Genomic DNA, 6732 nt, shown 5'->3' with positions numbered 1-6732 from the left:
GAAGGAAATTACGGTCATTTTTCGTTAAAATCGACGAATGATCGAGTTTTGCGAGTTGTTGGGATCGTTGCGACGCTTAATACGGCGTGCGCTATGTTCGGCGCGTAGAGTGCAGTAATTTGGGCGTTTAAACGTCGAAATATCTCCAACGAGAACGAAATTACGGTCATTTTTCGTTAAAATCGACGAATGATCGAGTTTTGCGAGTTGTTGGGATTGTTGCGACGCTTAATACGGCGTGCGCTATGTTCCGCGCGTAAAATGCAGTAATTTGGGCGTTTAAACGTCGAAATATCTCCAACGGGAACGAAATTACGGTCATTTTTGGTCAAAATCGAAGAATGATCGAGTTTTGCGAGTTGTTGGGATTGTTTCGACTCTTAATACGGCGTGCGCTATGTTCCGCGCGTAAAATGCAGTAATTTGGGCGTTTAAACGTCGAAATATCTCCAACGGGAACGAAATTACGGTCATTTTTGATCAAAATCGACGAATGATCGAGTTTTGCGAGTTGCTGTGCTTGTTGCGACGCCTAATACGGCGTGCGCTATGTTCTGCGCGGAAAATGCAGTAATTTGGGCGTTTAAACGTCGAAATATCTCCAACGGGAAGGAAAGTACGGTCATTTTTCGTCAAAATCGACGAATGATCGAGTTTTGCGTGTTCTAGTGCTTCTTGCCACGCTTAATACGGCGTGCGCTATGTTCCGCGCGTAAAATGCAGTAATTTGGGCGTTTAAACGTCGAAATATCTCCAACGGGAACGAAATTACGGTCATTTTTGGTCAAAATCGACGAATGATCGAGTTTTGCGAGTTGTTGTGCTTGTTGCGACGCCTAATACGGCGTGCGCCATGTTCTGCGCGTAAAATGCAGTAATTTGGGCGTTTAAACGTCGAAATATCTCCAACGGGAACGAAATTACGGTCATTTTTGGTCAAAATCGACAAATGATCGAGTTTTGCGAGTTGTTGTGCTTGTTGCGACGCTTAATACGGCGTGCGCTATTTTCTGCGCGGAAAATGCAGTAATTTGGGCGTTTAAACGTCGAAATATCTCCAACGGGAAGGAAAGTACGGTCATTTTTCGTCAAAATCGAAGAATGATCGAGTTTTGCGAGTTGTTGTGCTTGTTGCGACGCCTAATACGGCGTGCGCTATGTTCTGCGCGGAAAATGCAGTAATTTGGGCGTTTAAACGTCGAAATATCTCCAACGGGAAGGAAAGTACGGTCATTTTTGGTCAAAATCGACGAATGATCGAGTTTTGCGTGTTCTAGTGCTTGTTGCGACGCTTAATACGGCGTGCGCTATGTTCCGCGCGTAAAATGCAGTAATTTGGGCGTTTAAACGTCGAAATATCTCCAACGGGAACGAAATTACGGTCATTTTTGGTCAAAATCGACGAATGATCGAGTTTTGCGAGTTGTTGGGATTGTTGCGACGCTTAATACGGCGTGCGCTATGTTCTGCGCGGAAAATGCAGTAATTTGGGCGTTTAAACGTCGAAATATCTCCAACGGGAACGAAATTACGGTCATTTTTGATCAAAATCGACGAATGATCGAGTTTTGCGAGTTGTTGTGCTTGTTGCGACGCCTAATACGGCGTGCGCTATGTTCTGCGCGGAAAATGCAGTAATTTGGGCGTTTAAACGTCGAAATATCTCCAACGGGAAGGAAAGTACGGTCATTTTTCGTCAAAATCGACGAATGATCGAGTTTTGCGTGTTCTAGTGCTTGTTGCGACGCTTAATACGGCGTGCGCTATGTTCCGCGCGTAAAATGCAGTAATTTGGGCGTTTAAACGTCGAAATATCTCCAACGAGAACGAAATTACGGTCATTTTTCGTTAAAATCGACGAATGATCGAGTTTTGCGAGTTGTTGGGATTGTTGCGACGCTTAATACGGCGTGCGCTATGTTCAGCGCGTAGAGTGCAGTAATTTGGGAGTTTAAACGTCGAAATATCTCCAACGAGAACGAAATTACGGTCATTTTTCGTTAAAATCGACGAATGATCGAGTTTTGCGAGTTGTTGGGATTGTTGCGACGCTTAATACGGCGTGCGCTATGTTCGGCGCGTAGAGTGCAGTAATTTGGGAGTTTAAACGTCGAAATATCTCCAACGAGAACGAAATTACGGTCATTTTTGGTCAAAATCGAAGAATGATCGAGTTTTGCGAGTTGTTGGGATTGTTGCGACGCTTAATACGGCGTGCGCTATGTTCCGCGCGGAAAATGCAGTAATTTGGGCGTTTAAACGTCGAAATATCTCCAACGGGAAGGAAATTACGGTCATTTTTCGTTAAAATCGACGAATGATCGAGTTTTGCGAGTTGTTGGGATTGTTGCGACGCTTAATACGGCGTGCGCTATGTTCGGCGCGTAGAGTGCAGTAATTTGGGCGTTTAAACGTCGAAATATCTCCAACGAGAACGAAATTACGGTCATTTTTCGTTAAAATCGACGAATGATCGAGTTTTGCGAGTTGTTGGGATTGTTGCGACGCTTAATACGGCGTGCGCTATGTTCCGCGCGTAAAATGCAGTAATTTGGGCGTTTAAACGTCGAAATATCTCCAACGGGAACGAAATTACGGTCATTTTTGGTCAAAATCGAAGAATGATCGAGTTTTGCGAGTTGTTGGGATTGTTTCGACTCTTAATACGGCGTGCGCTATGTTCCGCGCGTAAAATGCAGTAATTTGGGCGTTTAAACGTCGAAATATCTCCAACGGGAACGAAATTACGGTCATTTTTGATCAAAATCGACGAATGATCGAGTTTTGCGAGTTGTTGTGCTTGTTGCGACGCCTAATACGGCGTGCGCTATGTTCTGCGCGGAAAATGCAGTAATTTGGGCGTTTAAACGTCGAAATATCTCCAACGGGAAGGAAAGTACGGTCATTTTTCGTCAAAATCGACGAATGATCGCGTTTTGCGTGTTCTAGTGCTTCTTGCGACGCTTAATACGGCGTGCGCTATGTTCCGCGCGTAAAATGCAGTAATTTGGGCGTTTAAACGTCGAAATATCTCCAACGGGAACGAAATTACGGTCATTTTTGGTCAAAATCGACGAATGATCGAGTTTTGCGAGTTGTTGTGCTTGTTGCGACGCCTAATACGGCGTGCGCTATGTTCTGCGCGTAAAATGCAGTAATTTGGGCGTTTAAACGTCGAAATATCTCCAACTGGAACGAAATTACGGTCATTTTTGATCAAAATCGACGAATGATCGAGTTTTGCGAGTTGTTGTGCTTGTTGCGACGCCTAATACGGCGTGCGCTATGTTCTGCGCGGAAAATGCAGTAATTTGGGCGTTTAAACGTCGAAATATCTCCAACGGGAAGGAAAGTACGGTCATTTTTCGTCAAAATCGACGAATGATCGAGTTTTGCGTGTTCTAGTGCTTCTTGCCACGCTTAATACGGCGTGCGCTATGTTCCGCGCGTAAAATGCAGTAATTTGGGCGTTTAAACGTCGAAATATCTCCAACGGGAACGAAATTACGGTCATTTTTGGTCAAAATCGACGAATGATCGAGTTTTGCGAGTTGTTGTGCTTGTTGCGACGCCTAATACGGCGTGCGCCATGTTCTGCGCGTAAAATGCAGTAATTTGGGCGTTTACACGTCGAAATATCTCCAACGGGAACGAAATTACGGTCATTTTTGGTCAAAATCGACAAATGATCGAGTTTTGCGAGTTGTTGTGCTTGTTGCGACGCTTAATACGGCGTGCGCTATTTTCTGCGCGGAAAATGCAGTAATTTGGGCGTTTAAGCGTCGAAATATCTCCAACGGGAAGGAAAGTACGGTCATTTTTCGTCAAAATCGAAGAATGATCGAGTTTTGCGAGTTGTTGTGCTTGTTGCGACGCCTAATACGGCGTGCGCTATGTTCTGCGCGGAAAATGCAGTAATTTGGGCGTTTAAACGTCGAAATATCTCCAACGGGAAGGAAAGTACGGTCATTTTTGGTCAAAATCGACGAATGATCGAGTTTTGCGTGTTCTAGTGCTTGTTGCGACGCTTAATACGGCGTGCGCTATGTTCCGCGCGTAAAATGCAGTAATTTGGGCGTTTAAACGTCGAAATATCTCCAACGGGAACGAAATTACGGTCATTTTTGGTCAAAATCGACGAATGATCGAGTTTTGCGAGTTGCTGGGATTGTTGCGACGCTTAATACGGCGTGCGCTATGTTCTGCGCGGAAAATGCAGTAATTTGGGCGTTTAAACGTCGAAATATCTCCAACGGGAAGGAAAGTACGGTCATTTTTCGTCAAAATCGACGAATGATCGAGTTTTGCGTGTTCTAGTGCTTGTTGCGACGCTTAATACGGCGTGCGCTATGTTCCGCGCGTAAAATGCAGTAATTTGGGCGTTTAAACGTCGAAATATCTCCAACGAGAACGAAATTACGGTCATTTTTCGTTAAAATCGACGAATGATCGAGTTTTGCGAGTTGTTGGGATTGTTGCGACGCTTAATACGGCGTGCGCTATGTTCGGCGCGTAGAGTGCAGTAATTTGGGAGTTTAAACGTCGAAATATCTCCAACGAGAACGAAATTACGGTCATTTTTCGTTAAAATCGACGAATGATCGAGTTTTGCGAGTTGTTGGGATTGTTGCGACGCTTAATACGGCGTGCGCTATGTTCGGCGCGTAGAGTGCAGTAATTTGGGAGTTTAAACGTCGAAATATCTCCAACGAGAACGAAATTACGGTCATTTTTGGTCAAAATCGAAGAATGATCGAGTTTTGCGAGTTGTTGGGATTGTTGCGACGCTTAATACGGCGTGCGCTATGTTCCGCGCGGAAAATGCAGTAATTTGGGCGTTTAAACGTCGAAATATCTCCAACGGGAAGGAAATTACGGTCATTTTTCGTTAAAATCGACGAATGATCGAGTTTTGCGAGTTGTTGGGATTGTTGCGACGCTTAATACGGCGTGCGCTATGTTCGGCGCGTAGAGTGCAGTAATTTGGGCGTTTAAACGTCGAAATATCTCCAACGAGAACGAAATTACGGTCATTTTTCGTTAAAATCGACGAATGATCGAGTTTTGCGAGTTGTTGGGATTGTTGCGACGCTTAATACGGCGTGCGCTATGTTCCGCGCGTAAAATGCAGTAATTTGGGCGTTTAAACGTCGAAATATCTCCAACGGGAACGAAATTACGGTCATTTTTGGTCAAAATCGAAGAATGATCGAGTTTTGCGAGTTGTTGGGATTGTTTCGACTCTTAATACGGCGTGCGCTATGTTCCGCGCGTAAAATGCAGTAATTTGGGCGTTTAAACGTCGAAATATCTCCAACGGGAACGAAATTACGGTCATTTTTGATCAAAATCGACGAATGATCGAGTTTTGCGAGTTGTTGTGCTTGTTGCGACGCCTAATACGGCGTGCGCTATGTTCTGCGCGGAAAATGCAGTAATTTGGGCGTTTAAACGTCGAAATATCTCCAACGGGAAGGAAAGTACGGTCATTTTTCGTCAAAATCGACGAATGATCGAGTTTTGCGTGTTCTAGTGCTTGTTGCGACGCTTAATACGGCGTGCGCTATGTTCCGCGCGTAAAATGCAGTAATTTGGGCGTTTAAACGTCGAAATATCTCCAACGGGAACGAAATTACGGTCATTTTTGGTCAAAATCGACGAATGATCGAGTTTTGCGAGTTGTTGTGCTTGTTGCGACGCCTAATACGGCGTGCGCTATGTTCTGCGCGTAAAATGCAGTAATTTGGGCGTTTAAACGTCGAAATATCTCCAACGGAACGAAATTACGGTCATTTTTGATCAAATCGACGAATGATCGAGTTTTGCGAGTTGTTGTGCTTGTTGCGACGCCTAATACGGCGTGCGCTATGTTCTGCGCGGAAAATGCAGTAATTTGGGCGTTTAAACGTCGAAATATCTCCAACGGGAAGGAAAGTACGGTCATTTTTCGTCAAAATCGACGAATGGTCGAGATTTGCGTGTTCTAGTGCTTCTTGCCACGCTTAATACGGCGTGCGCTATGTTCCGCGCGTAAAATGCAGTAATTTGGGCGTTTAAACGTCGAAATATCTCCAACGGGAACGAAATTACGGTCATTTTTGGTCAAAATCGACGAATGATCGAGTTTTGCGAGTTGTTGTGCTTGTTGCGACGCCTAATACGGCGTGCGCCATGTTCTGCGCGTAAAATGCAGTAATTTGGGCGTTTACACGTCGAAATATCTCCAACGGGAACGAAATTACGGTCATTTTTGGTCAAAATCGACAAATGATCGAGTTTTGCGAGTTGTTGTGCTTGTTGCGACGCTTAATACGGCCTGCGCTATTTTCTGCGCTGAAAATGCAGTAATTTGGGCGTTTAAACGTCGAAATATCTCCAACGGGAAGGAAAGTACGTTCATTTTTCGTCAAAATCGAAGAATGATCGAGTTTTGCGAGTTGTTGTGCTTGTTGCGACGCCTAATACGGCGTGCGCTATGTTCTGCGCGGAAAATGCAGTAATTTGGGCGTTTAAACGTCGAAATATCTCCAACGGGAAGGAAAGTACGGTCATTTTTGGTCAAAATCGACGAATGATCGAGTTTTGCGTGTGCTAGTGCTTGTTGCGACGCTTAATACGGCGTGCGCTATGTTCCGCGCGTAAAATGCAGTAATTTGGGCGTTTAAACGTCGAAATATCTCCAACGGGAACGAAATTACGGTCATTTTTGTTCAAAATCGACGAATGATCGAG

Source organism: Bombus fervidus, chromosome 3 (assembly GCF_041682495.2).
Source record: "Bombus fervidus isolate BK054 chromosome 3, iyBomFerv1, whole genome shotgun sequence".
Classification (NCBI taxonomy): Eukaryota; Metazoa; Arthropoda; class Insecta; order Hymenoptera; family Apidae; genus Bombus; species Bombus fervidus.
This window is presented reverse-complemented; position numbering follows the sequence as displayed.